This window comes from Athene cunicularia (assembly GCF_003259725.1).
Source record: "Athene cunicularia isolate RWA chromosome 19 unlocalized genomic scaffold, athCun1 chr19_part1, whole genome shotgun sequence".
Lineage (NCBI taxonomy): Eukaryota > Metazoa > Chordata > Aves > Strigiformes > Strigidae > Athene > Athene cunicularia.
In genome coordinates this window covers 11,332,166-11,341,990 of record NW_020799124.1, presented here as the reverse complement: position 1 = coordinate 11,341,990, position 9,825 = coordinate 11,332,166, and the positions used below count along the sequence as shown (strand labels likewise).

At 44.4% G+C, this 9,825-nt stretch overlaps 1 protein-coding gene across 4 annotated transcripts in view; it reads left to right on the top strand.

The window, feature by feature from the left end:
• Positions 1 to 345: 345 nt before the first annotated feature.
• The window catches only part of CALN1 (calneuron 1), a 128,746-nt gene continuing 119,266 nt past the window's right edge, over positions 346 to 9,825 (top strand). For all 4 annotated transcript variants that reach the window (XR_003399739.1, XR_003399740.1, XR_003399738.1 and 1 more), the window contains exon 1: positions 346 to 543. The gene's annotated coding sequence lies outside the window, so the exon portion shown is untranslated. The remainder of the gene's footprint in view (positions 544 to 9,825) is intronic.

Sequence of the window (9,825 nt, the reverse complement as noted above, 5' to 3'; positions counted from 1 at the left end):
AGCTCGCTGAGGTCTGGCCGGGCTGTGGTTGCCTGTGACTCTGCCGGAGGAGAGGTGCGTGATCCCGTCTCACTCGTACTTGCCGGACTACAAGAGGACCTCCTCATTGCCTGGGAAATCGATTTTCCCCATTGTTCAGCTGTAAAATAGCTGCACAAGGCCGTGATTGGCAAAGGACTGGATCACCCATGTTGCTTACATCACGTAGGCAGCTGCCACTGAAATGACACACTTGATTGAAGGCCAAAAGAACCATATACGTAACTGCCTGTGATTAAGCTCCATATGATGCCTCAGAGCAAGTAAAAACCCCTCCTTCATCTCGTCTTGTTTGTAACGAGACAACCGTTGCAGGGATATCATTTGGGTCATGTTGTGGCTTTTGGGGGATATTTTTGTTTGGTTTCGGGTTTGTTTTTTTTTGCTGCTGGCTGTAAACTTCCATGACCTGCACCAATCTGCCGCTGCACCCTCGCGCGATGCCCCCTGAGAGCCTGGTGCTGCTGTAGGTGTGCTGGTAGCTGGGAATACACATTTTACCAGGTAAGAGCTCCCAATGCCATTTTTTTAACAAGGAGTATTCCAGCTGGCTTCTTTTGGGCTGGGAGAGGGTCTCTGCACGCATCCTTTCCCTGCTGGCATGCATGTGTGGTGGTGAGACTGTTTATTTCTGGGAAGGGTTTGATAGAGGAAGCTTCATCCTTTCAGTTTTTGGAGTCTTTGTGGATGCTTAACTGTTTCTTCAGAGTATGCACTGTACCGGTAGATAAATCCTCTCCGCACTGCACCTGTAGATAAACACTGCCCTGGCTCCAGTTTGTGTATCTCTGGGCAGAATCCCAATCAGGCGGTGAGGGATGAGGAGGGTGGTGGAGCCAGGCCAAGCCCTGCACTGGGTGAAACTTTCAGGTGGAGTAAGGACCGCAGAGCTCTGCTGTGGGTCGGGCTCCATCCTGCAGGAGCTGGCTTCTGGTCCTGTGCTGTCTGGTAGTGTGCAGACCTCATTTGCTTCTCACAACATCTCCCCTTAACTTTTCCATGGGGCAGGATCAGGCTGGGGCTCGATCCTGCAAACTAACGGATTTCATAAGGGAAGAAAAACACTTTGCAAGCATCTCCCTGCTATTGAATCCCAGGGCAAAACTTGTCATGCAAAAAGAAAAAAAAAAAAAATCAAAACCAAAACCCACTTAAAGAGAAATAGTTTGCACAAACGTTAATTTAAACAAAATCTCCTTTTTCTGTCTTAGCTTCATGGGGAGATGGGGTCGTATCTCCTCTCTCCGTACTCACACTCTCTGACTTCATCATCATGCAGTTTTTGTCCAATCATAACGTGCCTGAGGACTATGCTGATGCAGCTTATTCCTACCATATCATGATATATGGGTATATATAAATATAGATGGGTATACAAACAACATTTTTGGGGCCACTTGTCCAGTCTTACCTTCAGCAGACTAAATCCCAGCCTGGTGTTGGTACATTTAAATGGCTGGTCCCATGCATCTCACACAGCCTCCTGAAAGCCTTCCCCTGTAAGTTACAATGCAATGCAAGTAATTTTATTTTTCTTTAAATGACCTAATTTCTAAGCAAAATCATTGCTTGACCAGTAGCGAGGTGGTAGTACTACGCATGTTTTATCTTCCAGAATTATTGTAAACTGAAGAAAATATCCACTGAGAAACTGTTTGTATTGGAAATACCAGCAAACATCATTTTAGTCGATTTGTGCACATATAACTTTATTGATTCAGCATGAAATATGGCAGGCAATCTATTAGGAGATGTAAAATGAAACAGCCAGAGCCTTTTTAGAATATTTTGGGAATGTCGAATGGGTTTGAGAGTGTTCATTTTAGCCAGGTGGCTTGCTAAGGTAAACTGAAATTATTTTTTATGAGTCCGTAAACAATAGCAAGTCAGTTTTATTCAGTTTTTATACAGTCCACAGCTAAAGATACATTAGTTAGCTCAGCTGTTAACTGGGTGAACTGATACATATGGAGAAGCTTTGCAAGACTGGGTAGGCTTTAATTGTATTTTTAACCTGTGAATGTGGTTAGTGTTAAAAGTGTAAGCAAGCAACTAAAGTAAATACTGGGTATTATGCAATAGTACTTGGGCTATCATGAAAAGAGGGCAGTAGAAACAAAACTGTTTTATAGGTCTGCTTTTAATTAAATGCAGACTACTTTGATAAAAGCACTAAAATGTGAAAATGTTTCTCAGAATAAAGACATTAAGCAGTGGTAATTAAAGCCACAGTGTGAATTTAGTCTGTTGAACCTGAAGTCATGGGCAGGACATGGAAAATGTATAGAAATTCAGTGGGTGGTTCTAAAACTGCCCTCTCATTCCTTGAACTTAATATCTGCTTGTGGAGGCTTACTGGGCATAATTGTATATACATTTTTACAGCATGATAAAAGAAAACCTTAAGCATCTGCACTGCATACTGTCATTAGGTCTCTTCATAGCTGAAGCTGTCAGACAGCATATACCTCCCTTTTTCATACATTATTGAGCCATTTAACCCGGATGGAGGTTTCAGATCCATGCTGTTCATTGCCTGTAGCCTTAGCCCGCTGCGCTGGCATCCCAGCAGCTTCGGTGGCTACCTCTCAGGGTGCAGATGTTGCAAAGTGGGGTGCTGAGGCACAGCGGCTGCTGTGTTTGTCTCTGAACCCCCAGCAGTGAACCGATGCCCAGCAGTGCTGGGGAGAGCTCAGTGGAGGTCCTGGTTTGGGGCTCTCTGAGTCGTTCCTCTTCCTTACCCTTGCTGTATTTCCATCATGTGTGTTTACTGAAGTTCATCCCCATGGTATCTGCAGAAGGGTTTTGGATATTTATAAATGCAGAAAGGGTCAAAATCTGTCTGCTTCGCCTTTTAAACAGGGCACAAGCAGATACTGGGTTTGCCTGTGGTCACTTAGTGTCCTGGAGGATGCACGCGTGGGGTGGCACAGGTGACAGCACGGTGGTCACGAGTGCGTAGGGAGCGCATCTGTGTGCAAATACTTTCCTTGGGATCTTTGTATCTTTGATGCCGGCACATTAAACAATGACGTGAGCAAGCCCGAGAAGCTTGTTCAGTCGCGGGAACAGCCGCCACTGATACCTCGCACAAATTGCAGTTTGGCTTAATTCCTTCCTAACCTAAATTCGCTTTGCGCTTGCATTCGCTTCCTGCCGGGGGCCTGATTCTGCAAAGAGGTCAGTAGGGCAGAACCTCAGTGAACTTAATGAGTTGCAGTGAGCTTCTGCCTTCCCGGGATTGATCCACTTTAATGAGGTTTTCCTCATTCTCCTCTATTTGCAGGACCATAGCTGTTTGCGTAGATACGATCAGTTTGAAGGGTTACCCAACCCTGCAAAGCCTTAGGCAAACAGCTAAGTAAATAGCCTGTTGGCTTGGATGAGCACTGCTGATGCTTGCAACCTGTCCCAGTGAAGATAACTGGAGTTTTGCGGTCCCCTCCCATAATTGCTGCAGGCCCCCCACCAGGCCCCGAGGGAAGCGTGCCTCATGCATTTGAAGACCCAGACATATTGGTGCTGCTAATTGGCAAGCTTCTCAAAGGGTCTGAGGGCATATCTAGAAGCTACCAAGGATGTCACAGTAATGTGTTCTTTGAGATATATTTATGTATTCATCCTTGACCTTAGGTACTCTGCTCTGACCCCTTTTAGAAACTGTGGTTTAAGAAAAAGGCCCTCGCTACACTATTTTTTTCTCTGCATATTGTTGACCTCCGCCAGGGCAGTGATTTCCCCATGGAGAGCTGTCAGCACATCAACTATTATGCAAATAAGATTCCAAATAGTTGATCATCCCTGTCAGGTATTAAGGTTGGGAGCAGCCAGCCCAAGAGCAAATCCCAGGAAAAACAAGAAAATAAAGTCTCCATAACTGTTTTCAATTATTCTGTCTCACTGGTTCTCCTTATGTTTCAAGAAGAAACATGCAAATCTCTCTGGGTCTAGCTTGTTTACAGAGTGCTCATGGATTTAAAATACAGCCAGCATCAGATTTCTTTTGTACATTTCCTTCAAATAAATACTGAAATAAAAATAAGGATGCTGTAATTTGTGCCACCCCAAGAGCTAAATACTGTGCTCCAGCAGGAAATGACCATTTTGGTTTATTGGAACAGCTTTACTATAATCTTCCAAAGACCGGTAGCTCGCGAAGAAAGAAGTGCAGACTTTCTCAAGGCAGCTCAGCTCTCTCTGGTAGGATCTGGTTTCTCGTGAATTAAGGTCTTGGACAACGAGGCGCTCCAGCATGTGCTGAGATCCCTCTGAGTCCAGGGAATGCTTCAGTGCTTTGCAGCATCAGATCTCCAGGGCTTACCCCTCGGAGGAGCTCCGTTCCTGCCAAGCGCTGGGCACATACAGAGGTCATTGCAAGTTTGAGATCTACCTCTATACTCTTCCCATAAGCAGCTGAATAGCGTAGAGGTTGGTGTTAAACAGCTGCTCTGGGTGGACAGTGAACCATTTGATGGACGTCTGGCCACCATCTGCAGAAGTGCTGCAACATCTGTGCATCCAAAGGGAGCTGGTAATTCCGGTTTTCTGCATGAAGTGGCACCTGAGCACAACAGTCTCTGAACTCTGTCTCAACATAGCCTGTTCCTGGCCTAATAGTAGTTAATAATAACCAGGCTGGTGGCTCTGGAAACTTTCTGTTGGGGCAGGTCTTCATTTGAGTCAGCTGACCATCTCCCACCAAGAAACTGGGATCCTCTTCTTAAATCTTGATCTTCTTTTAAAGCTGGGCCATAGTAAGTGTATGGACACCTTCCCGAGGAAACTAACTGTCCTGAATGTCTGCAGTGGGGAAGTGCTTAGAGCATATCTTGGTTTGAATTGTACACTATGATCCACCTCAATTTATAAGAAAATTATTCCAGTGTTATGGTTACCCTCACCTCTTTAATTACCTTTTGGCTCATTTATATATTTGTCAATGGATCCAGTCCTCATTGCTCCTAGGGAACTTTCTGTAGGAACCATCAACTATTGCTTTTAAAAAATAGCCCTCACCAGAAGTCCAAAAGCCTCCTTTAAAGAAGAGGCCTGGCATAAGTCATATTTATTGGGAGTAATTAATTGTCCTGTTAAAAAAGCTAAATGTTTTGGCATTTCATTAATAATACATAATCAACCAACAGTCTATTTGTAGCATGTTACTTTGTTAAATCTGCTGTAAGAATTGTCATTATTGATATATTTCATGTTTATAATTACTCATCTGTGACGCACTCAGTCTGTTATGAATAATCCATTGTATATTGTTTTCTTAAATAGGATGCTTGCTCAGTGTGCTGGGGGTGCCAGGAATTGCTGCTAATAATGTCTTCATGTCTGATTTATGCCTGTGAAGGCAACTGGACATGAGTAAATGAACAGAAGCATCCTCAGAAAACTGTCCTGGAGACACTCTCAGTGAGGCACAGTTGTGAGTGGAAGAGAAAATAGTTAAACGGGGCAGGGAAACATGTTGGAAATGTGTTATGGGGGGCTGAAGATGCACCAGTGACATTTCCTCGCTGTTTTGACATTCTCTTCATCTCAGCTAAAAGCTCTGCAATACTTTTTTTCTTACTGCCGACACAGACCTTGGTACCCTATGTCATCAGTTATGTATTATCCTGTTTTCTTCCACTCGGAAAAAAAAATAGCCAAGTATCCCAGAGAAGGAGAAATCTGGTATTTTGACTGTTGAGGGGTTAGTACAATGGTCTGAGGAGATGCAGATGATGGTACGAAGCCTGCTTGCACCACGGACCTGCAATGTATGCTCAGCTAAACATGCTCAGTGTTGACTTTGTCTGTACCCCATCTCCTGAGCGCTGGGGAAGCTGATTGCTGGGGCGGGGCAGGGGGGCAGGAGGAGCCCCAGCTGCATGCTGGCAAGGAGTCCCTGGGTGTGGGCACAGGGTGGTCATTGCTCCCCTTGGGAGTATTAACCAGACAGTTTTGGCAAGGAAAAATGAAATTAAGGTGAGGTGGAAGGTGCCTGGGACAGCGCTGAGGGAGCTGGCAGGTCCATCAGCTGCATGTGTTCTCGGCACCGATGCTGCTCGGCCCCTCAGGGTGTCGTCACCATGGCCTGGTTTTTAAGGCCCAGGAGGAGTGTCAGAACATCTAATCTGGAAAACAGTGTATCACAAGCCATTAGATTAACTCCAGTACCAGGTTTAGTAGCTTGCGCTTGGCTAAAATGTGTCTTCCAGCAAGGCATTTGGTCTTGTCTGGGAGGCAGCAATGTGTCACTTGTTCCAGTGGTTAATCACCTTTGCCATTAAAGACTCTTCCTTAATTTCCGATTTGCATGTTTATAGACTTCAGCTTCCCACCACAGAAGCCCTTCACCTTGAGTTTTTAGAGCTTTTTAGTATTCTGCATTGTTTTCCTCTCATAAACTCTTACAGTGTCCTCAGACAGCCCTTTCTTGGAAGCCCCTGGATGATGCACGCCGTGGGTCCTGTTGTCTTGTAGAGGAGCTACAGTTACCAGAGGGGGAAGTGCAGAACGTTCAGAGATTTTTGTTGTGTTGTTGACATTTATATTATTTTACTTTTCATTATCATCTCAGAAGCTTTCAAAAACACCTGTGGTTTATAAGAAGGTGGAAATTTTTTTTACTAATCCTGGCTAAATTCAACCCAGAAGCTGGGGCAGCAGTAGCAGAAAGTAGCTCAGTGGCAGAAATTGGGGAGAGGTCAGCAAAAAAGCTTGGGATTGCTGGCTGCAAAAGGTGAGGATGTGTTTGGGGGCTAAGAGGAGCTTGGGTGAATGGGTGGAATGCTGTTGAGCTGATTATGATGGTTCTTTAATTATGCAGGTTTAGGCCTGTTTGGGAATGGAAAGGGGTCTTTATCCCCTTAGTGTGTGATGTGCTTGCCCTGGAGATACAGAGCTATCAAGTCATTGCAGTCTTCTCCTGCAGTTTAAACTGAGAATCAGCCTAGGCCATAGTTAAAAAATAACAAACAACAACTATGGTTTAAAACTGTCCCACTGTGTTCTCACACGTTCAGCTTTCTGAAAGAAATGTATATATTTTATACTTGACCTGGCATCCACAGCTCTTCCTTTTTGCCATGCAGAATTCAAAGGCAGCTGTGAAGCATCAGTTGTTTAGTGATGTGATGTCTTTTGAAGTGACCTTCCTCTTCTTTTTAATTTCAAATTTTCTGGAGAAGGTGGGGAAAAAAACAGCACAAAACCATCTGAAACTCCTATTGCTTTGTAGTCCTTGAACCTGGAAGTTTGTTGCTCACAAAGTGCCTCTGTGGCACTACATCCATTAGGCTTGTCACTCAGACCTTCTTTTCTGCATTTCAGAGGACTCTTTTTCCAGTTACATCCTTCAATGTTGAAAATGGTCTAAGGTTTGTAAAGTCCTTTTACTCATTGATCACCATGGGGAACTTTATTGCTTGCATCCCAACCCAGTATCTACCAGTAAGGAGATCTCCATTTTCTTGGTCATTGTCTGAAATAGGGGAATATTTTCTTAGGCTTATGCCAATAAATAATCACATCACGAATGCCATGTAAGGTGTGATAAGGATGAGGGTGGGTATGGAGGGTCAGAGCTGAGAGTGGTCCTGGGGGCCAGTTTTCGTCTTTACCTGTATCACCACCATGTGTGTGCACTGTCAATTAAGGTCTCATGTTTGCAGTCCATACATCCTTGTAAAAGGTATGAAACCAATCTGAATGGATTAATGTGCTGAAAATATCATGTGTGTAAATGCTGCATCTAGCTTCCGATAAGTAGCCCTCGTCCCAGAAAGTGGGAGCACTCCTGTTTTCCAGAAGTGAAGAAAAAAAACCTTTCCGAGGAAGCTTTAGGTCTCGCACTCACAACCCGATGACTTTGCATTACAGTCTGAGGAAATTTGGCTTTCAAAAATGGTCCAGTGTGTTTACTGCTCTGTGCAGGCTGCAGCAGTGGACTGGTAGCAAGGAGTTTCTTGTCTTTCTCTTCCTGCAATAGATCTGTTTATATATAGCCCAAATGTGCCTTTCCATGTGTTTTGGGAAATTTGGCTTTATTGGTATCAATAGTCAGAAAATACAAACTTCCTCAAAGATGTTCCACCTGGGAGGATCTATTTTAGGGCTTTTTTTTAGGGCTTCCTATGCACCAGACCTTATTTTTCACAATCCCAAGCGCCCTTCCAAGACCCACTTGTATTGATTTGTAGCTACAGAAAAAGCCGTATGCCTGAGCACACTTTCATTCCTGTGTATCTGTACATACCTGAGCTGAGGTGGATTAAACAAGACTTCTGCGTTTTATTGCAGCAGCTTAAATCCTCACACCTCATTACAGAGCTCTCGATCTGCTCCCCTTCTCTGCATCCTCAGAGCTCCTTCCAATGCCAGAATGAGGCTCCTTGGGCCCTTCAGACTTTCCTTTGGTAGCTTGGGCTCATATTGCATTTGTGGTGCCAAGTTTTTGCACAAAATAAATTAAAAAAAAAAATCTTTAAAGCTATTGTTAGCAACAGTGAATGCAGGTGATAAGGGACAAAGTGACCTAGTGCTCGCAGAAGGATTTTGCCAAAGCCATGTGTCTGCAACAAAACTCTTGACTTGTCTTCCCTGAACTATATTGGCTACAAACACAGACATGGGGATTTAGTGCAGCTCAGTCACTCCCATGCCAGAGAGCTCAGGTTAACCACCACCATCAGCTGTTGCTGCCTCCCTGGGAGAGAGGGAAGGGACTGGTGCATGGGCACCAAGGGAAGGAAAATGTACCGAGATAGCAATGAAGACTTTGGAAACTTGGTTGTGTCCCCTGACTGATGCGTTGTGCCCACATCATGGAGGATTAAATAGCCCAGAAATTTCCCAGGTGATACTCGGGGTCTGTTGGCTACACTCTTGCCTTTAGATCCAGCTAGATGCTACACATCCTACCTGAAAAGATAATGGCAGTTGTTCAGCTCTGGGAAAAACGAGATAATTTTTTTGGAAGTCACTGCTTTTATTTGCTTTCCATGTTACAGTGTTGCTCTGCCCATGGAGAAGCATCTTTATTTGATGAATTTTTAAAGGGTTTTAGAGGGAGCTGGGGGACTTTACAGTTACTGTTCCAGTTTCCCTGCCATCTGGTTGCTTCATGGATTTTCTATGTATTCCTGTATTTTTTTTTTAGCCTGGTTTCCTAAGAAAATGAAACTTACGCTGTTGTACTGCACGTGCGTCCTGGTCCACCCATGTATGTGTGTTTTCCTATAGTATCAGCTTGAACCTTCTGCTCAACCTCAGCCAGATTTGTGGGAGAGGTGGAGATCTCAATTTTACCATCTTCCCGTGTTTCCCCACCAGCGCTGTTTCTGCCTGGTCTGTTTGACACCCGTGGGGCAGTAGCTGTGGGGCTGAGCTGACATCCAGAACCTGTTAGTCCAGTGGCATACAACCTGCTGGGCAGCAGCCTGGGATCCACCAAATTACAGATGAACAGAGAAGTCAAATACACAGTCCTGGCCAGGCATAACACCCAGGCAGTGCAAATTGTGTTGTGTGTTATGTGCCTGAGGCTGTAAAACCAGGAACAACTCCTGGGCGTCATTTTGTCCTGCACATAGGAGAGAGGCTAGCAAGAACTCTTTTCCAAATTGATAACCACCAAGGGATATCCAAGGTCAATACAAATTGGTCCTGATTCAATCTCGTTGACTGATACTTAAGCTAAACCTTCCAGTTTAACAGTCATGTGGATTTTCAATTGGGTCTGAAAGCCTTTTTAAAAAACATATCACAAGAGCTGGTGAAGAATGCAAACCAGAG